The sequence below is a fragment of the Tympanuchus pallidicinctus genome, unplaced genomic scaffold (genome assembly GCF_026119805.1).
Source record: "Tympanuchus pallidicinctus isolate F22 unplaced genomic scaffold, pur_lepc_1.0 scaffold1, whole genome shotgun sequence".
Classification (NCBI taxonomy): domain Eukaryota; kingdom Metazoa; phylum Chordata; class Aves; order Galliformes; family Phasianidae; genus Tympanuchus; species Tympanuchus pallidicinctus.
The window spans coordinates 74377164-74399846 of NW_026294618.1; the positions used below are offsets into that span (position 1 = coordinate 74377164).

Genomic DNA, 22683 nt, shown 5'->3' on the forward strand with positions numbered 1-22683 from the left:
TACAAGACATGGTTTAGTGGCTTGTGGTTGTGGAGTCGCCGTTCCTGGTCAAGAGGTGTCTGGATGAGGAGCTGCGAGATGTGGTTTAGTAGCTTGTGGTAGCAATGGTAATGGAAGGATGGTTTGACTAGATGATCTTGTAGGTCCTTTCCAACCTTTGATTCTACGATTTGCCAAAGGTAGTATGCAAATGGACTTCAGGGATTAGAAATCTTAGAATCCTAAATTCTTGGCTCTTAAGATCATTATATGCATCTATTAAAATGTTATATAAAAGCTGTTTCACATTAATCTGGAATTCACATGCAACAGAAATATCAGTCTTCAATCTTATAACTAGTATGAATATCTTTCACACTTAAGTCTCTATTGAACATAACTAGGAAGGCACTGATGCAAGAGTAGTAGGATATGTCATGTATTTTCAAATTGGTTGGGCCCAGGGAGCTTCATCCTTGTGTATTTATGATGAAAGAAGATTTTGTTGATTTTTTTGAGATAAGATAAGATTAAGATATTTGTATCTGGATGAGGTAAAGAGAGAACTTTAAGCATCTTTGCAAAATCGTGAACACGAGTGAAGTGTCAGAAGACTGCAAAAATGGTTTTAAATTAAAGACAAAAATTAAAGACAAAAATGGACAGATAATGGGGGTTTAGAAATAAACTAGTTATTCCAGTTTCCATCTCTAGAGAATACTTGAACAAGTAATGAAGGCATTACATGTAAACATCTGGGAAAAAAGGAATTGGACTGAATAACAGTTTCGTCATGAAAAAGTCACATCAATCAATTTACATTTCCAACTTTCCTAATCCTAAGCCTTGGAGAAGCGAAGAATAACTTACTTTGCCCTTTAGTAAAACTTTCTTGCAAACCTGAGGAACTGTGTTGAGATCATTACAGGAGACATGTAAAGCTGGATGGAATTTCATGCTTATTGAAAAAAGATAGGAGGACCCTTTAGATGGATTTAACATGAATGTGCTGCCTGTGTTTTTGTTCTCATCTTTATCAACGATCTAAACTGTGAAATAGAAAGGATATGTGCTTACTAAAGCTTTCAATAAAAAAAAAAAAAAATCAGGGCAAGGTGAAAGCATGCTGGAAGGCTAGATTGAAATTTCAAAATATTCTTGATAATTTAAAAAATACATTGAAAAATGTTAAAAATCAATTAAGGAAGAAAAAAGAGCAACAAGTAGGTACACGCAAACCATTGCACAAATATAGGAACTTGGAAAACATTAGAAAAAAAGAGACAATCAAAACGATTATAGGCTGGAACAGATGCTCTGGGAAGAGAAAGCCAAAACAGGGTAGGACTCTGTGCTTTGGCAAGCAGAAAATTCATCAGAACATTGGGTACAGTGAAGCCAAAGTTGTTATTCACCAAATATCACAACACCAGAAATGGGGAATGCTATTGAAACAAGGAGGAGTTAAGTTTCAGACAGATCAAATGGAATTGAGCATCTGGAATTTATTACCACAGAAGTCTGTGAAAGCAAATAAGAGCAGCAAGTTTAGAGAGGAATTAAAACAATTCTTTTAACAACATGTCCTGAGAAGCCACTAGACAAAACAGGCAAGGATGCACCCTCTAATACAGAAGCTGGGTGACCATGCTATTGTCATTGTTAAACACATTGTAAAGGACTAGACGTGCAAGTGGCCAGAGCATTAGGATATATTTTCTTTGCTCTTGTATTACTTAATTATTCCATGGAAGGACCCACCAGTAATAGCGAAGTGCAACATGAAAACAAATCAATCATGCCACACTTCAGTATTGACTTGCATTTCTATGTCCTTCTGTAATGTTTGTACTGCATACAAGATAAAAATAATCCCTATCTCTACTTCAAGTATGCATATTTTTTTCACCTTTTAATACCGCATGGAGAGAGGTAAGAGAAAAATCATCAGTAACCTTTTACTCATATAGTCACCATTGAAAGTTAATTCTCCAAAAAACATTCTTTAATTTCAGTGTTTTCCAAGCAAATGACGTATATGAGGTCACACTGTCTGCCCAGTATCTTTTCAATCTGTATTTGAAAGAAAGATCTATAGAAATGTAATTATCTCTGATGTTTTATGAAATCCAGTACCCAAAATAGTGCCTCTACTAAGGGAAGGATGGCTGAAAGTTTCACCTTTCAGTGCATGCATGCCTTAGCACCATGCAGCCAGGGATGAGAAGAATCATCCTGCAGGGTGCAGGACTCTGAGTGTGCACCCCCAGCAAAGTAGCTGTGGTGGTTCCACTGCTTACTGAACAAATGTTTGATTGAGTAGGTCAGACGTACAGCACAACGACAGACACATTACTATAAAAAGAAAAACTAGAAATTACCTTGGAAGAATTCCAAGGCTTTAAATACGACTTTCCTGAACCTCTTCTATACAAAGCTCTATATACAGGAAGCTATTTAACCTATTTAGAATAGGAGCTCTAAGTCAAAAGTGTTTCCAGCACATGACTAGCTAACCTCTAATGCATTATGTTGACCAGAACTGGCACAATAGAGGGAACAGTCAAGTGTTCACGTGTCATTTTCCTGAAACAGGGTCCTAACATCTATCCAGGATACACTGACTTAATCTTCATAACAATGCAAGACAGTACTGTAGTTCAGAAAAAACAGAGAAAGTTCATCATATACCCTAAGTACAGCCTACTCAAACTCAGTATCGCCTGGAAGGAAAAATAAAGTGTATTCAACAATCAGCCTGGCTTGAACAACCAACTTAGAATATATTAATACTTGTTAGTAAAAAAAAAAAAAGAAAACAAAAAAAAAAAAAAAAGAAAAAAAAAGAAAACCAACATCACCGTACATACTATTTCTATATCATAATAAAGATTAACACATCTCTAAACCTGAAGCCTGTAGGTAACTAATCTTACCATAACATCATCAACCTCATTACTACCTCAGGAATATCGCAAATAAAAATTGCTGCTTTAGAGAAAGCTATAGTCAATTTCTTTCTTGATGAGCACTTCTTCACATGGTGAAAGATGAAGTACCTTCAGAAAAGAAAGACCAAATTAAAAGAAAACCAAAAAAACAGAAAATATTCACTGTACTCCTGCAACTCCTAGTCCAAAGATGTTACCATCTAAACAGGTTGCCCTTAAACGTACCTAAATAGCGCAACAAGGTTGATGCTAAAATTTAGAACACTTTTGGCTGATAAAATTTGGTCCTTTAGGAGCCTTTCCTGAAGAGCTAAAGATGTCCAATAGTTACTGCAGTCCTCCCTTGCTTGGGGCAGAACCATGCTGGCAGAGCAACATATATTAGATTGATTCAGGGGGGCGTGTTATGAAGGCATTAAATTAGAAAAAAAGAAGAAAAAAATCACTTTCATTCTGATGAAATAAAATATAACTAATAAAACTTTTCCCTAAATTATATATTGACAGAAGTTCAAAAAATGAGATTATCTCACAGGGGAAGCATTTATTTTTAGCTCATTCTGAATTTCTAGCGACGCTTTGAGTAGATTTGCCACTCAGCCAAGCAAGTTAATTCCACTGACACAGAGAACACAACCAGTGTGACATTCATAATAAGAATTACGTCCTACTTTAAGGAGAGATAAAGGAAAATAAAAAGAGGCTTACAATCCAGAGCTAATCAGAGGGATAAAGGTAAACTAGTTAATCACAGAGATTTTGTGTATCTGATCCGTGCTTTCTTTGTTATGACAAACTTGAGAGGTAATTTAGCTACCAAGGCTTTAACTTATAAAATTCTGTACTCCAATTAAATTATAGTATTTATAACTTTTGTATCTTAAACAATTCTACTTGATGGATAATTTCTTTACTGGATGGAAAATGTGTAACAATGGGTAACGATTGGACTATTGTTTTGAATTTGGCTTCTAGGAACTCAAAACTCCATACAAAAACTTGGCTCCTACTATTATTTTTGGAAGACCGAAACAGGTATTTGATCCAGAACACTCCTTGCCTGCCCACTTCTCTGAAAAAATTCTGTATGTCAAGATCCTTGAATTTCTATAAAAAAGGAATAGGAGACAAAAATCTACCTCCTTAGCATTCTGTCTCATTCACCCGTCACCTGCCAGTGATTCCATATGACTCGTTTTACAGTCAAAGGGGACAGAAGAGTGGGGTGTCACCAAGCACATCACCCCTTACTCCACATGCAAAGCTCTGACTTCAAGAAAGCCAGACTGGAAGTCTCAGCTTCCATCTCACAAGAGCACCTTGGATCTCCTAGAAGGTTTTCATACCTTCCATGTAAAAGGAGTATTTGAGTTCTAATGGTTTTATCTCGTGATTTTTGCCTCATTTGTGTTTGCCTGTTTTAAATGAAAGCACTCCCTAGCAAAGCAGGTAGGTAAGATTTAGATAAAGAAAAAAAATTTCTCCAAGTGTTCACTAACTGCAATGTCTGTTGCTAGCCATTATTAATTAATAATTGATAATTAATTAGAAAGGCTCTCCCTGAATCACAACAAAAGAAAAAAGCTGAATATTTACAATGGATATAAATGTTTGAGCACATTAAAATATATAAAAGGGAAAGTTAACCAAGAAAAAATGTCAAGAAACAAGTAAGTATAGATCTTCAGTCTTATATTCCTATCTTTTCCCACTTTCTGTATGAGATCCATTACAGTGTTCTCCATACAACCTATTGGAGAAACAGAACTTTTCCTAACCCAATGGAGAAATACATCTTTAATGTGAAGGGAAAAAAAAAAAAAATCAAGTAAACTAGCAAAAGTATATCGTTTCTGAATGTCCTCTAGATACCCACCCACTATTCCACTATTCCTATTTACCTTGTCCTTCTTCCTGGACACAGCAAACAGCAAAACAATTCAGTATTCTCTGACAGTTACCTTCTCACAATTTCCATAACTTTATACAAAGAATAATCAATCAACATCATAACTGACAGGACATACATAAAAATAATGTTAGCTCAACTTCTTATATTATCTATTTTGTCCTTCTTGTTTGCATCAAAGTCACTGAAAGTTCAGATAAAACAGAGCTCATCATGTAAAACATTTCAATGTGGACGACCACACAGCCAAATGTTGTTTGTCCTGCAGCTCTTCTGTCCACCGGACCACTCCTTTCCTCAACTCATCATCAGTTTTCATGGCACCTGACTGGAAAAACTATTGAACATCTTCATCTTTTTATTACAAACAGTTTAAACAAAATATAAAACGTAGCTTTTTTGAAGTTCTACATTATTATTCTCAGTTTTATTGCATAGAATCTCAATAAAGGCAAAAAAAACCCAAAAAACTTAGAGACGGAGATGAACACTGAATACAAAATCACAAATCCTGTAGCACAATAATTTGAAGCAGTAGATACATGTACCTCACTGATGTTTCAATGTCCCTGAAAGGAGAGGAAGTGTATTGAACCACACCAATACAAGTGATGATGTATCCGAGAAAGTTCTGAGAGTAACTGCATGCCAGAGAGTATCACTAAACATTATCACCTTTCATCCTACTGAGCAGTCCAATATTTTTCCCAGCAAACTTCACTGGGAATATTTAAGAGAAGAAATTACATCGTTTGCAATAAAGGCATCATAGAGGATACCATCAACTGGAGAAAACTATTCTGAGCACAGATTTATGCTCACAAAGATCTTGTAAGTCCTTTCTAAACTGCAAAATGAAATGCAGTTTGAGTTCTCAGCGTAGATTAGATTAAGCATAGAAAGTTGGTTTTTAAACATGAAGGGAAAAAGTCTATCAGTCTCCATCTAGCTACTGCAGTTCAAACAGAACAAAATTACCTAGCAACTTATAAACTCAATAAATAACACTGTGCTTATCCAGAGATTGCTCCAAGGACACTGAAACTATTTGCTGTATTTGCAGAAATTAATACTGTCACTTGCTGATGTTTCGTAGCTGTGCAAATTACTTTGTAGATGGCAACTCTGGAAATTTGTCTTTTTACTATATAAGAGCAGACCCAGACTGTAAATGACTGTTTGGGCATGTTGACAAAAAGCATCTCAACATTTTTGGCTCAACGTGAGAAATTCCCAGTGCTCTGTCCTCTGTTGGACAATCCCAATTCTTCACACAGCCAGATAAAAGAAAGCACCCGGGTGAAGTTATTGACTGTCTGTGAGATCTACATACACACAAAAAAAAACAAAAAAATACAGCGCAAAAACGTTTGCTGTCATCTTCCACTTGTTTTGCCTTAGGTAAACACAGCACAGATTACTTAATCTAAAGAATGGTTTGGATGATATGCTTCTCAGAAAGCAATGCCCCACCTCCTCCTCTCTCCAATCTCTCTATCCTGTCATAAAGTCAGCAAAGCTACATCAATCAAGAAGGTTATCTAATGTGTAGGTGAAGTAGGCTACGCTCCTGTGGCAAGACAGGGGAAGGGAACAGGCATGCTCCAACATTTCTGCAAGCTGGAATGGCTACAGGGCAACAGCAATGCCATCAAACTGACCTAATGCTCACTAGATTATGGCATTTCTGAGGTGGCCAACGCTGATGAGTTTGCAGAAATTCTTTAAGGCTACTTTTCTGAACAGTAATCTTGACATATTGTAGAAGGTGATTAAAACAGAGTTTGCAGATAGTGTCCTCTCTGTAATAGCCTTGGCCTTTTTCTAAAAATCTTCATTATTTTTCCAAAGTACATACAGCCAGTAAAATCAGGTTCTGTTGATGTAATGTTTCAGGATCTGAACTGCCCTTTCAGCAAATCTGAGGGAAGACAGATCTACAGACCAAGATGAGGAAAGTCTATAAAATGAAATAGGGCAAGAAACAAAAACTGAAGTTGGAGCTCACCCAAGAAGAGAGACATAATAATAAGATAGAGGAATTTAAAGAACTACTTTTAGAAATGGGAAAAGATAAATACCACAAAAATATTATTGGTATTTTATACTGAGTTACCTTGAAAATGATATTTTGCTTCAGAGGCAAATCTGGCAAAGGCCTAAAGACTCACCCTTGCATCCACAAGGCCAATCAGGGTGAGTGTCCTGGCACTATCATGGTAACTACAGCACTTGTGTCTGCTCAGTGTCCTTGATACTGGAGCACACAGTGAATGAAGAGAGAATCCTGCCGTGGTAAATCTCATATGCAGAAATCTCTTCCATAATGAAGCTATGCTCAAACTCCTTTAATCTTTTTTTTCTTCTCTTTCAGAATAAAACAAGGAATAAAGTCCAGTCTTTTTATATAATGATGGCAGTATATTTTGCTGCTGCTTCTGTGATCGTGTTATCAGCCAAAAGGGTTCTAAATTTTAGTTAGTTTCCTGCCTCATCTTTAAAAAGATGTCTTTGCACTGGAAAAAAAAAAAAAAAAAAAAAAAAAAAAAAAGGTGCATTTAGACTTTGCAGCATGCCACAACACCTTCACTCAAAAAGTCAGGAAGATTTCAGTATGTTCTACAAAAATCTTTTAACTGCTGTCAGAAGTATAAGAAAACATCAAAGTCCCCTAAGATTATGAAAAGGTGACAAAAAGGAGCGAGCAGAAGCAGCAATATCCATCTATCATTTTAGATCGTCTTCATTTCTATTAAGTGTTCTGAAACTTTAAATTATTTCAGTTTGCCCCATCAGCCATAGCAAATAGCTTATTACTACTCTTATTATATCTTAGTCCACCCAAGATACTTCATAAAAAGCTAAGAAAGTGTGGCACTTCTTTCCAAAATGCCAGGCAATAATTAAAACACAACATACTGACTGCCAGGAAGACCTCCCTCACTTAGGCTACCTGAAGTACTTTTTCCACAGCTCTGTTTATGAAGGACCAGAGAGCTTTTTTCTCCTCTTTGAATACTACACTGAGCTTAACCCCTGCTGTAAGAAATTTCTAAAACCACTAATCTTGTTTGAATTCTATTATTTAATATTTTAGATATTTAGATTATAAATACATTGCAGGTGTACATAGATAGCATGGAGACTTTAAATACAAGGACTCTTTCACTTCAGCATCCTCACTCAAACTCCTTCAGAGGCTGGGATTCAACCTCAGTCCCAAAAAATGGACAGAGATTTAGATTTACCTTAATTCAGAAAGTTCTGAAGATTGGGAACCAAGATAAACATTGTACAACATTTTTTTAAAGTGCACCTTGGCTAAAACCAATCTCAGTATCTCCCTCATCTTAAACAAACAAACCCCCCAAACTCCACAGAAATTATCCATAAAATCACACCAGTAAATTACTGAAGTTAATAATTTTAAGATTTCCACCTCCAAAATTAACAAGTGTTTTTTGAATAAACATGCTTTCATTGTTCATTTTCCTGGTTAAACTACAATTTCTTTTCCAGTAGGCAGACAGCTGATGATACAGTGTTAATCTCATACTAGTAAGGAAGGCAAGAACTGGCAGAAGGATCTCCTCATATGGAGTGACTGCACATAGCAGAAAATGATGGATTGTCTGGATGAGGAGCTACAAGATATGGCTTAGTGGGAGGACAGTTGGACTAGATGATCTTGAATGTCCTTTCCAACCTCGTGATTCCATGATGTAGCTACATACGACACAGCGCACTAAAATACACATTCTTCCAACTTTGTTTCAAAATCAGTTTTAGGCTGAGTAGCGCAATCCATGAGCAAGATTACAGTTATACTAAGTAGTTTTATGGAAAATATTAACTAAGTGTCCAGAAGTCAGACCTCAACTGGAAAAGAAACAAAACATCAAAGAAAAGTCCTTAAATTAATGAATAAATTCTCAATATGCCCACAACCTGAAAGCCACACGCAGTTCTAATCCACTAATCTCAAAAACTTCAGAGCTACAGGAAGAGATATGAAAAAAAGAAGCGCAGTCAATAGAATATCCCGAGTTGGAAGGGACTCGGAAGGATCAACCAACCTTGTTCTACACAGGACCACCCAACATCGTCTGAGAGCATTGACCACTCCATTTCAAGGAAAGACTGGATGTTGTATTGAGGGACATGGTTTAGTAGGAGCTATTGGGAATAGGTGAACGGTTGGACTGGATGATCTTTTAGGTCTTTTCCAACCTTGGTGATTCTATGATTCTATGAACTCCAGTGGCTTGGGGCCACAACCACTGTGCACTGAGCAGCCTGTGCCAGTGCCTGGCCACGGTCTGGTAAAGAATCTTTTCCTAATCTCTGCTCCTCCACTGACACAGCTCCATGCCATTTCCTCAGGCCCTGTTGCTGTCACCAGAGAGCAGATCTCAATGCTGCCCCTCTGCTCCCCATGAGGAGCTGTAGGTCACTATGGGATCTCCCCTTCAGCTCTTCTGCTCTGGGCTGAATAAACCAAGGAACCTCAGCCACTCTGTACAGCTTGCCCTACAGACCCTTCAACATCTTCGTAGCCCTCCTTTGGATGCTCATAGTTTTATCTCCTTGTATCGCGGCACGCAAAAACACACCCAAAAATGCACCCAGAACTCAAGTTGAGCATGGGCTGCCACAAGAGACAGAGCTCTCAGTTGCACCTGCTTAGGAAATCTGAGTTTTCACTTCTGTTTCAGATAAAACATTAGTACAGTTTACGTGCATAGTAAAGAGTGACCATACAAACAGATTTTGTATCTACATAACTTAAAAACATCAGTGAAGTCATGCCATTCAGATGCTCGTAAATCACAGCAAATTGCACATTAATCTGAACTATCTTGAACTTACCAATTTCAGAGATCACATGTACACTCTGTACATGTAACAAGTACTTAGGCTTTTTGAGCCTGAACTCTCAGCTTATCTTGGAGATGTTCACTGAAGTATCTGTTCTAAAGGACTTTTACAAGGTTTCTTGCTTGCGTATCAGTGTAGAGTGACAATTAACATTAACCTGCCAGCTTTATTTAGTCACCATTACAAAGGAAATGTATTATTTATGAAAAATAAAAATCAATCCGTGGACAGTTAAGTAAATTTTATCCATAAAATAGGAAGAGAAGGAAGACCAAGATTCCTTTATAGAAAACTTTAAAAATCTAAGGCCATCAGTAGCTGGATTTATGACAGAAGGGTTTATTAATTGATTTATTAAAATGAATGACACCAATAAGAAAGGCAGTGACAGCTACATACAAAGAGAATCTACATGAATTTAGAGAACTGGTTCCAATGGGAAAAGAAAAAAAGAAAAATAAAGCTATCATTAGCGATGTTTAAAGGGATGTAACGTTACCTGATTCACCCTGTCAAAAAACAGTAATTCTATCAATTAAGACACAGATAGTAATGTATTGGTTCTAGCCCAGAGACATACATTTTTTCTGTGTTACTGTACAAGACTTTGGAGCTGCTTAGTCCTAAATACTGAGATATGGTCTATACCAAGGCACTCCCAGAAAACAAGTACACTAAATTCATGAGGACAGCATTTTGTTTATCTATTTGCATTTTATTTTAATAATTGGGGTTATTAAGAAAATGTAAGGGAGAAAATGTAATGTCTTAAGTTAGACAGGCATTATGTATACTGATTTGTGTGATTTCATAAGTATACATTTCATAAAAATGCGAGCAGTAATACAAATTAATCTTAATGACTGCACAGAAGTACTCTGTATTTTTGCTTTACAGATAGCCTGCTGCTCTTTCACAAACCATAATGGAGGATAAATTTATTCTGGCAGTCCCCCACAATCACCAGAGAAGTCTAGTCTTCAGAATTATCTCCACTTTGCCTTTAATAGGCACCTTAAGTTGTTTTTTTTACTGTTTTGAATAGACTGTGATTATAGTTAGAGATACTCATCACAACTGAAAAATAAGTAAAAAGGATAGGTTTCAAGCTCTTTGAGTTGCTGTAGTTACCAAAGATTTGGTATGGCTCTGAGGAAACAAGAACATTATACACTCAGTATCAGACAATGAAGCAGGATTCACTGACTTTAATGGAAAAACTGGCATAAAAGTTGCCACCTTAATTGTTATTACGATGAATGAAAATGTTTCACTAGCCCCACTGGAAGCTTGATAGGGCCATAACTGATAACAATTTCTCCTAAACAGAATTAACAACTAATAAACCAGGTAGAGAATTGTCACCACCACGTCACAGTTAAATAACCCGGGCAAAATGCATCTCATACAGCCAGCACAAAGGAGACATATTGCAACTCGGCCGTTCCTGGATATATCTTTGACCAATCTTAACAGAGTTCTTCCTCTTCCATAACTTAATGTTCTCTCTCATGCTCTATAGAGAAGTCTCTTTCTGTTCAGTTCAGGTTTGAGGAGTATTTGCAGTGGGCAAACCACCTAGCAGTAAAAATACTGAGTCTACATCAGTTATGTGATTAAGTCAGAGTTTACACGATCCAAGGACCACAGAACTAGTTGCGTAAGAACTAGAGTTATTAAAATAGAAAGCAACACATAGAATCAAACAAACAAAAAAATAACAAAGTCAATTCTATCAGTAAAACAAAGTTAATTAGGATTATCAAAAATGGAAAGTTTCTCAGTCTTACAGAGTAGGATCTCACTCCTAATTTATGAATATTTTTATGAATATTTTAACATCTCCGCAACAGACCCACATTCTTTACACCTACAAATGCAAATCCATTATGGAATTTTTTACTGGGTTACTAGTTTCTAAAACTTAAGAAGCCCTAATATGCATGAATAAAGCAAAATAAAGCACTCCTTGCCTTCTATAATATTGATTATTCAGGTAGGAAGAATATATTCCAATTCAGAAGATGAATGAGAGATTTTTCATTTTCTCCTATGCGCTCTTCCTGCTGCTCTTCATTTAAAGATGTAACATCTACAAGACCAATACTGATAGCTCAATTAGAGTTACATTAATGCATTACGAATTTCTTAGAGTAACACTAAAAGCAGCAATGAATCTTGAATTGAAATGCTGAAAAAGGTTCATAAATTTAGAGTATCAATAACATATGCACCTTTGTATTATACAGTGTACAGGAAGAAAAACAACAGAATTTATAGCTTTTAGTCTGAACTTAAGCAATGGACTTGGAACTATAATCAGACCTTAAAAAAAAAAAAAAAAAAAAAGAGAGATGAATCAGTAATTCAGAGAAGTAGAGATCTAAGTGACTTTAGTGACCAGAGAATAACTTATTTTCTTTCTTAACATATTGCATTTTCATTTATGCTTTCCATACTGTTGCTGTTAAAAATGTCAAATCAAAGATCGGTCTCCAAATCAAAGCATGCAAAATTATACTGTGCAGAAGACAATGTCTTTCACTCCATAAAGTTTAAAACTTCTGGTTAATTTTTAAGTAAACAACTTCCTAATCTGATTCACTACAATTTACTCGCTAGAAGAAAGGGATAGGACTTCAGAGACAGAGGCAGGACAGCAGTATGCAGCCTGGACTAGGTCATTTAAGCTGCTTTGCAAGCATAGCTTGAATAGAGATGGTCTTGACAGCTTCCTGGAAAACCTCTTTCCTAATTACACAAGCTGCACTGAACAAAAGTGATTATGAACCATTGCAGCTGTTAAAGTCAGATGCTTGGAGCTGGAAGATTTGAATGTTCATTCTATATTTTAATTTTCAGCCATGCTGGAGCACACATTTATGAAATTAGAAGATATTATGGATGTACTCCATTCTTATTGGCTTGCAATGTTTCTTTGAACTCTTGCAAATTCACAGTGGTCACTGGAGATGAGCAGAATGATTCTGTCGATGCTCTTCCATTATTTTCAGGTTACTAACTAATTGAAACAACTTCAAAAGCAATTCACAATTCTTTGCTGAAAACAAAGCTCCCTAGATGATTTTCTAGGAATGGTAAGTGATTTGTAGCTATCAGAATTCATATTATACACCTACCTCAACACAAATCATCACCAAAAAAACCTGAAGGCTGCAATCTTAACGTTTTAGACTAACTCCTCTGATTTCCCATTTCCACTTCTAATTTGCAAGTATCATCCCAGGATGTTTTTGCTGAAGTCTTCAGCACCAGAACTCCCTGGAAATCCTTTTCTCTCAGTACTGAGAAAGGAAGATCATCTGTCGTCAGTGTTAATTGCAACACAGTATTAGAACCACGGTTGTGAGCTTGTGACAATGATCTAAAGATTGGAGATAGTTTTCCAGAGTTTGAACTCATTCAATTTTTAGCTGCTCTGTTTTACACACCAAAAGCCAGACACGGGCCATTTTCTGGTAACACTTACACATTAAGGGCAAAGACTTGACGGCTCTAGGACCCTACCTCCTCCTCCAAGTCCTCCCCTCCCCTTCAAGAACAGTTGTTTCACGCTGACAAAACAGCATGAGGAAGTTTGGACTGCCACTGTCTAGGGAGCACATATTCCGTGGGCAGGCAGACTGTTTCATTTGCCAGAGCTGTCAAGCCACCACTTTCTACAAACACTAGCTTAAGACAAAATAAAAGAAAAATTACAATAAAATATTTTAAAAGCTGCATGCAGAGTGCTGAAGCAAATGCATAGTAATTAACTGGTTTCCAGGGCAACCAGGGGCAAAATGATGAAATCTACCTGCATAAAATTAAATCTTACATTTAGACACTCAAAAGTTGCCCAACTTCCAGGTTTTTTGAGCTGCAGTTGTTTTGATTAGCAGTGTGTATCCTGAGGTACAGGAGCATCAGGCTACACTTTTGGGAAGATAAAAGGCAGTAAGATTCCTGTTTTACAACTGTCATTTCAGTACGAAGTATAGAAAGGGCCCAACATACCAGTGCTTCAGCACTTACAATCTGTAAGCAAAAGTGACCTTTCAAAAAATATGAAAAAGGTAAGACTAAATTCAGACACTAAGACCAGCTATGTCTGACTACATAAACACAGGTGCAAATGTAGCCTGCAGTATTAGAGTGTATAACATGAAAGAAGACAGTAAAATCCTAGTGTCTGGCTTAGAAGTGACAATTAATGGCCAAAACTCAAAAAGAAATCTTGGAAAATTTCCTCTCATTCCCCCCATATATTCCACACTTCTTGAAAGGATCAACGCGGACATGACACAGGTCAAGCGGTCAGGATCCTGCATAAGTCCACTGAATTACACCAAAGTCCTCATCCTGATGGACTTCCTGCCTTGCAAGACTAGTATGGGTGCTCCACATACACTGTCAGTCTTTTTTGCCTTCTGTTTGTCAGCATTAGCAAGCATGAGATCTCGGTAATGAGCTCTTCAGCAATGATTTAAAGAATTACTCTGAAATTTTGTTTACCATACGAAGAATGAAATGAGCACCCTGGCAGATGGGCAAGCATGAAAGAGGTTTTGGACTGTAAATCATTTTTATTTCAGGAATAGATAAGCCCTAGTACAGCTTTCTAAACCAAGGAATCAGACATCTGGAAACCTAATTGTAGCTTAAAAACTTATTTTAATACTGGCTTTTTTTTTGTTTTTTTTTGTATTTTTTGTATTTTTTGATATGTAGGACACTGTATGCATGTGAAGGAAAAATAGCATTAACTAGCTAATCAGCTATTACATACTGCCTACAAACAAAATCTATTAGGCATGCTTTTATTCTGGTTTGTATGAAATACCAACCAATTCCTGGAGTAGCTTAACAAAATGACTGGATTCCCATAAGGAATTTGTCCAGGTGTAGAAAAAGTTATGTTTGCATGTAATTTAATAATTAGGATTCAGCAAATAATCTGCTGGAAAAATAAGAAAATAAGAAGTATTCTCTGCAATTCACTCCTTTATTTATGAGTGAGAGAGAGAAGGGGAGAGAATACTCACTCTAAATACGTACACACACAAAAAAAAAATGACAGGCTTTGTCTGAATTACTTTTCAACTCTTTAAAGAATAGAGACAGGGGGATTTTCATCTTTCAAAATAATGTGAAATCTTCAGAACACTATTCTCTGTAGTGTTTCCTAGAAGCTTTTCTTCACCAATTTAAGTAAGAACAAACAACGCTGAATTTTAATTAACTGTCAGGTACATCAGTGTATACTCCAAGCCTCCTCCAGGAAACAACTATTTTAGAATTTAAGACAGAAGAGTGTTTATACCACAATAAAATGATATGCATCTCAGTGCAGCACAGTGTCAGGCCTTAAAGGTAGCAAAGTACGGTATTCTACGTCTTGTATCTATTTCCCTAGAGAACACTGTCCGTTCAGAAATAACACTTTTGATTTAAAAAGATATAAACACATTAACATTTACAGAACACAGCCTGAACACAACTGAAAAAATAAATGCCCCTACTGATCTCGTGGGTGACAAACCTGCCCACAGCAGGCACATTGGAACTGGATGGTCCTTAAGATCTCTTTCAACTCAATTCTATGGTTCTACTGAAAATACAGGAGGCCTGTGCAGGTTCAGGGTAGGATCTCCATATATAGATGCAGTGCACTGCCATATTCAGATTCAGATTTCATTTCACTAAAACCAATAGCACCCACTTTAAAAGAAGCTGTACAGGATTACGTTATGAATGCTCTTAAGCCTGACAGAAATATGGCTTCATGGTTGTGGTTGGGATTTCTTGGCAATAAATGCATACTGAATCCACATATTTTTTCCCAATTGCTGAGATGCTATCTAGGTCAAAATTATGTTTTCTGTGCAACACTTGATAGCAAATCAAAGCTGAACTAGCAAGAACACTCAGCTGCACATCCAAATACAGTAATATATTGTCTTAGAGGAGCACAAAGACAGGTGCAATATCCTAAGGTAGCTCCTATTCAGTAGCAAAGTTTACAGAAAATCAAGCTGAAAAGAGCCTATCTTAAAACTGAGAACAGTGGGCTAGCTCTTATATTTCAGATGCAATGTATGGGCTGCATTATTTGTTGTATTTTTAATAGCAGTTGAGGAAAGCCATTTGATAGCACCAATTAAATCTTTCCAAAACTAATCGCTGCATCATTTTCTATTCACCACGTATGCTCAAAGCATTCTCAGGAGAGATGGGGCCACTTTGGGCTGAAGGCTTCTTTGGGCAACACTGAGAGCACAGGCTACTACCTGCGCTCCTGCTGCAGAGTTTTCAGGTGTGGCTAAGCTGTCTGGTCTTACAAACAAATGTCACTACACACCATGCCTACAGCTTTGTTTGAAGAAAGCTTAAACAAGATCCACTGAAGCTCTTCCCACAGAAAATGGAGGAGTAGTGGGAACTGGAATATTTTTTATGTTTAGGATGTGGTTAATTCCAGGAAAGTCATACCACACTATATGTGGTAGCAAGCATTTGCAAGATTAAGCCCCAAGGAATTGACTTTGTTTTCATATCCAATGTCTGAGTCACCTTTGAATTACTTTCTAAGTAACGCAGTATTTCGTAGCAGGTGAGTTATTATTGTGATCTATTCTAGAGGGCTTTTTTTGTTTTGTTTTGTTTCTTTTTTTTTAAGAAGCATGGATGTGATCTCATAGCAGCAGCAACCACGTACACAAATTAAAGTGCAGTAAAGAGAAGGGAAAAAAACAACCAACAATGTCTTCAAAAAGCTTTCATAGTTCCCATATTTCTACGTAAGCAAAACATTTCTAAGCAATGAAACAAACCATGACAATAATGGCCTATATTAGTTCTCTATTAAAATTTCCACATAACAAGTCACTAACACATTTTGATCTAAAATTACTTTCTAAAGAGACAGACATTATTAGAAGAAAAAAAAGTACATTACAAATAGGAAACTATTCAAAAAACCTTTACACTACTGGTAAATTAATAACATACCCAGAGAAGTAGTTTTTCACCCTATAATTTTCCATTCCTATTAAGCACCATCTCAGGCAACATCTTGCAGGTATCTTTTACATATGTGCATTTAATTATGTTGTTCCTGAAAAAGCCCTCCTACTCGCTCTCCATCATCTATGGGAAGGATGTAAGTGCTTCCCCTCCAGCAGAACTGACAAAGATCTGAGCAAATATTTCACTGTTTTTGGACCATTAAAACGATACACAGCATATGCATTACTTCCATAACTTTGCATGAGGGACTTAATGCACCTGCTAAAATTACTAACACCATTCAGGTCATTCTAAATAAACATTCACTAGCAGTTGTGAGATTTTTGGTGTTTAGTTTTATTTTTAACATTTATTCATCCTTAGGATTCTTCTACAAATATTTCCACATTTTGCTTTCTTAAAAAGAGACTTTAAATTGTGAAGGCAACTTCAAACTTGAGAGGTATTGCATTGGGGGAACTTGTGACATACAAACAAACCAAAAAGTACCACAGATATTACCATAACAAAATCACATGCTTTAAGTTCTAAAGTGTTGTGTAATAACCTTCCTTCTACACAGATAAGAAATTGCATGTTCTCTCTTATTTTACAGCATCATAAATGGTTTCCTCAATTAGATTGTTGACATTTATCATGACTTCAGGGGGTTCTAAAACACAGAAGAACTCACATTTACCCTGGTATGCTTTAGATTTGTTAACTTTTCCCAAGCACTTAACTATACTTATGTCCTATTAGGCTGTAGCACCAATCTTTGTTTAAAGTGAAACACCTGAATACTCTTCTCACAGGTGGAGAAGATGGAACTGCCCATCACTTCTTGGCTACAGGACCACATCAACAGCAAGGGACAAAGAAAACACAGTACATGAGCAGCCAATGTGTACAGAGAGAAAGCAGCTAAGTACGGGGATCTTCCAAACCATCTAAAACAGATGACTGCAGAGACTCCAATACACTCTGCTTGTAGTATTTCTAGTGTGTTGTATTCATCCCTCACACAGAACTCATTTTCTCATGCTTTGCATTTATAAAGAAGCCAATTTTCTTTCCACCTGTGCTGTACTGAAAGAATTATTAGATGCCACTGCTGCTGTTGTGATTGATCCTCTGTAACAGTGGAATGAATAGTAGCACAGAAAAAGGTTTCTTTTTAACCATACCTATCACTTTTGACAATCATACATTTCAGCAGTGTATGCATGCAATATGTTTTGTACAGTCAGTAAAGAACCTAATAAAGGCTAATTGACTTATAGGAGCTTTTCATCATACAGCACTTTTTCAGCATTTCTAAAATTACTCCCTTCTATTTCCTCAATGAAAGATGAAAAAAAAAAAAAAAAAGATTGAAAGCATTTCTTTTTTCTAGCCTAGATTTTGCAGGCTGGCTTCAGTCAACTGAATGTTATTTATTTTTACCTCAGCGAATCAGAGGTCTGCAAAGTACTTCTTTGTTTATTCAGGACTCGGTAGGTGAAACAGCGTGTTTGGTTGAAATCATATCTATACAGTTCCAAAACTTTCTCTCCAGAACTAATGCTGATAAAATCTACACAATATTACAAAGATTCTTCTTTCTGGACATGAAGGAACAAAAACTGTCAGAAGTAACGACAGGAATAAAGTAAAGTGAGAGGTGCAGTCCTACAGCATCCTTCTCCTTGCCATTACTCCTAAATAAATCTCCATTATCACATAGTCAAATAAATACCCACTACACTGCCAAAACAGGAATTCTCCCTATTATTGTATATGCAAATGTATACAAAAAAAAACACATCAGCAGCCACTAGCCGGGTAGCCTTCAACACATGCACTCCCTGTTACCCTGTGACAGAGAGGAAATCATATGAAAGCCACTAAAAAAAGCCACATCTCAGAGAATAATAGAAAGAAAGAACTGAAACACACAGTCTACGTACACCTCTGGCCTACACAGAAGGCTAGCAATACTGAGTTTAAGCCTTGACTATAACCCTACTATAGAAATGGAGGTAGAAGAGCTATGGGTTTCACACGCTTATCTGTCTATTCTTTTCAACTGAATGAAGAGCTACACCAGAGATTTCCTCATTCCAAAATCTTCATGGATCCAAAAGCTTTAGTTCTATACCTGGAGTGTATCTTGGTGAACAGAGGGAAGTGGAGCTTCTGGCACAGTTCCTGACACTTGTCTCAGAGTCCTCCACTTCCTTATTAAATGATAAAAGAGAGCTGACTGTGTAGCCGTATCCCCAGGTGACACAGCTACATTGGAAAACATATTTAAAGAAAATGTCCTTAACTGCTGAAATACACAGTAGACTGAAAACAATGCATAAGACCTGAAGAGCTCAAGTAGCAAGCTTCCCATCACTAAACCTCAAAATCTGGTCAAGCTGTGCAAATGCATCTCCCACCAGCACACACTAACCACTCTCAGTTCTGACCACATCACACTCCTTACTACAAGCACTGGCAGCATACCTTCAGTGCACAACTCTCTGATTGACTTATTTTACACCTCTACATTATCAATTGGCACAGAGGCATCAGTACACTTGTCTACTCTCAGTCATTTTATTTATGTAGAACTCTTAATCACAATTTTTTGCAGTATTCTCTATGTGATCATGACACATACAAGCAATTACGTGCAGCAAAACGTCACGTTGCTATGACGGTCCTAACATACACAGGCAGCAGTTTTGTCTTGATATTTCAAAATAGCGTGAATACTCTAATATGAACATCATCAAGTGAGGAAAACTACAAATTATCCGGCTCACTGTGGCTCTATTTTTTGGGAAGCTGCTCCCATTAATTATTTCATGTGGAGACCAGACTGACCTTTTCACCTGCTTTCATTTTCCCCTGCCTTCCCTTTTGCCATCAGGACAGACTAAGGCTAAAAGCATCCCTTCCTAATAATTTCTTTGTATCTCACACAGACAAAGGAATTAAACCCTGCAGCAGACATGCTAATACATTATGTAAACCACAGCAAATAATTTATAACTTCCTGAAAGCATTTTATGTTGTACTGCCTCTCTGATGGCACAGTTTAAAACACAGGTTTCAGTGAGCTAAACCTGATCTGCAGAGTATATTGATGCTGAAATATAAGTAAAACAGCTTAAAAAAAAAAAAAAAAAATCCACCACCACCAAAAAAAAAAAAAATTATTCCAGTTTAGAAATCCTTGCATAAAACTTGTTTGCTATCATATTTTGTTCACTAAAAATATTCAAACTCCAGAAATATGGATGCTGAAATTTCAAAACAGATGCTCTTTTCATTAGGAATAAACTCAAACACTTACCTGCACAGATTTCAGCATTATGTTTCAAGTTGTTTTCTTCTTCCTCCTCTACACAAGCAGTATTTATGGAGCAAGGTATGAACTTCATCCTACATATGGTGCACAGACTTGCTGGTGCGTTAAAGAGCTGTTACACAGCTACAGCATTATCACCTGAATAAAACTGTGCCAAAAGTTAATTGAGGCATACCAGCTAGCACTAAGCACACACACAATCTGTCGTTCACCAAAGCTGTAGTCTACTAAGATTTTTGATTAAATCTATTCAGCAGCAGTGTTATGAGTGTCAGCATGACTACTTCTGAATGCACAAAGTAAATTTTTTGGCCAAGAAAGTGGCAGGAGAACAAAGCAAAAAAAAATGCTAACACTGAAAAAATCTAAGGATATTACCAAGTGTGAAGTCAAGCTCACAGAGACAGAAAGCAATTACACTCCCTCTTTCCCCTGTATGTGAAACATAGTTCAAATGTTTATAGCAATGCTCTTAAAATACAGGGTTATATTTTCAGGCAGGACTTCTGCTTAGTCACTGGGATTTAAAAGAAATATATAACCTAAATTCATTTGGATGAACACTGTATCCAATTACTGAATTACTTTGTTTTTTAAACAATCCACGCTGCACCCAGCAATCTCTTCTACTAATCTTAAATCATACTTCATTAGAACTTACTCCAATAGTTACGTTTCTGTCCTCCCAGTTTTTCAAGTAAGGCTTGTACATTACTTGCTATTGTTTCTGTTGTTAGAAATAAAGACTTTGAGTGATTAAACCTGGGTCTCCATTAGATAGTTTGCAATACTAACATAGGACCACTAATTTACACTGAAACAAATCCTATCATGCTGAAGTGATAAGAGACTGCCATTCAGACTACACGTGCCATTCTTTAAGCAGCTGATTCCTACTGAGAGTTCTTTTCAGGAGGAGTGGGGTGAATTATTTTTTTTCCTTATCAGCCCCCCCCCAGTCCCTCTTGCCCCAGGAACAAACATGGAAGATCTTTTTCCATGCAATCTTAACTAAAAGAAAGATCCCTTTTGAACTGCCTGCACTAATTACCTAACTAATCCACGTCAAGCAGGACACAAAGCAAACTTACTTCAGATTAACCTTTATCACGAACAAATACATGGCAGTATATGAATGGCTTTATTTCTAAAAGAGAGCATTTTCTTTGATTTGCTATAAGAGAAATCACACACCTGGATACATGCATAACCTCATTTGTTATTCGTCAAGTTCTGAGTTTACAACAGGAAAAAAAAGCCGGTTCCTGCATTTCCAATTTGTTCATGTACCAAAGTTTAGATACAAAGCTCTATAAACCAAGACCACATTGCTGAGAGTAAATGACATCATTATAAAGTCTCCTCAATTAATGAATATCAGTACTTAACAGATATTCAACAGTGAGCATTTTTGTCAAGGAAATGGTAAGTAACATTTCACAACTCTTAGGCTCATACTTAATATCTTTCCAAGAAGCTTACAGCCTGATTTCCGTTCAATTATTGATTTCCTAATCTATGGTTTATGTTGAGAAGGGTAATAAATCTTTAATATAGTAAAGTGTGTTTACAGTCATAACATGGAACATATAGGTTAAGACAACATTTCTCTACCTACTGTATTTCAGCATTATTTCTTGCTGCACTGTGAAACCACTCAGAATAGGAAAAGATCAGACAGCATTCGGGGATAGTTTTACTTCTAGAATTCTAGTCCTTGTACTGCTGTGCAACAACAAACAAACAAGACAGACAAACAATACCAAATCAGACCTTCTCACATCTGCTATGTGCTTTTCAAACTCTCATAGTTGCTATTTTAAAATTATTTTCCCCCATTTGAATCACAAAGAGAATAATTTCCCACACATCAGCTGGGCTGTCAAGGAAGCATATTTCGGTATTCTCCTGACTTCAGTAATTTGATTTCCTTTCACTCTGATGTAATGTAACTTCATAATCGATGCATTCCTGGACTTCAGTATGCACTTAAAGCGAATGGCTGAGTTCCCATATAGGAGATTGGTGGGAGTTTTTTGTTTCATTGCTGTTGTTGGTTTGGTGTTTTTTTTTTGTGGCTGTTTTTTTTAATTGAAATACGCACATACTCAGTCTTAACAACGAGTCTTGGGAGTAAACTCTCCCCAGATTTGCATTTCCACCCACCAATTATTTAATACCTAAAAAACACCTGCTAGTAAAAGTATTTTATTGCATCTTCAGGCATTGCTTTAACTATTAATAGAATTGGCACTGACAGTAATTTCAGATTCTACATTAACGTGCTTTACATTCTAATTTTATTATTTTCATATTCAAATTGCTATGAAGCATAAAAGTACTACTCCAGAAAGTTTTCCTTCATTATTCCCCCTCGCATACATAATGTGACCAATAGGTCTTCACAGATTAAAAACACAGAAAAATAAAAACTTCCTAGCTCTCTGAAAGTAGAAAGGTACATACTGAGGAGCTCTGCTCCTTAAAAAACAAAACCAAAGAAAAAAAGCAGCACCTAAAAAGAAAACAGAAACATGCAACTTGCATAAGCAATCAGCATCGATTTATTTATATTTTTATGTATAAAATCTCTGTCAGTGTTTATTAATGTGAGA

General features: G+C 36.6%; 1 protein-coding gene across 3 annotated transcripts in view; it reads right to left on the minus strand.

Annotated features, from left to right (window-relative positions):
• The window catches only part of PLD5 (phospholipase D family member 5), a 163767-nt gene that overhangs the window by 104331 nt on the left and 36753 nt on the right, over positions 1–22683 (minus strand). The window lies entirely within an intron of this gene.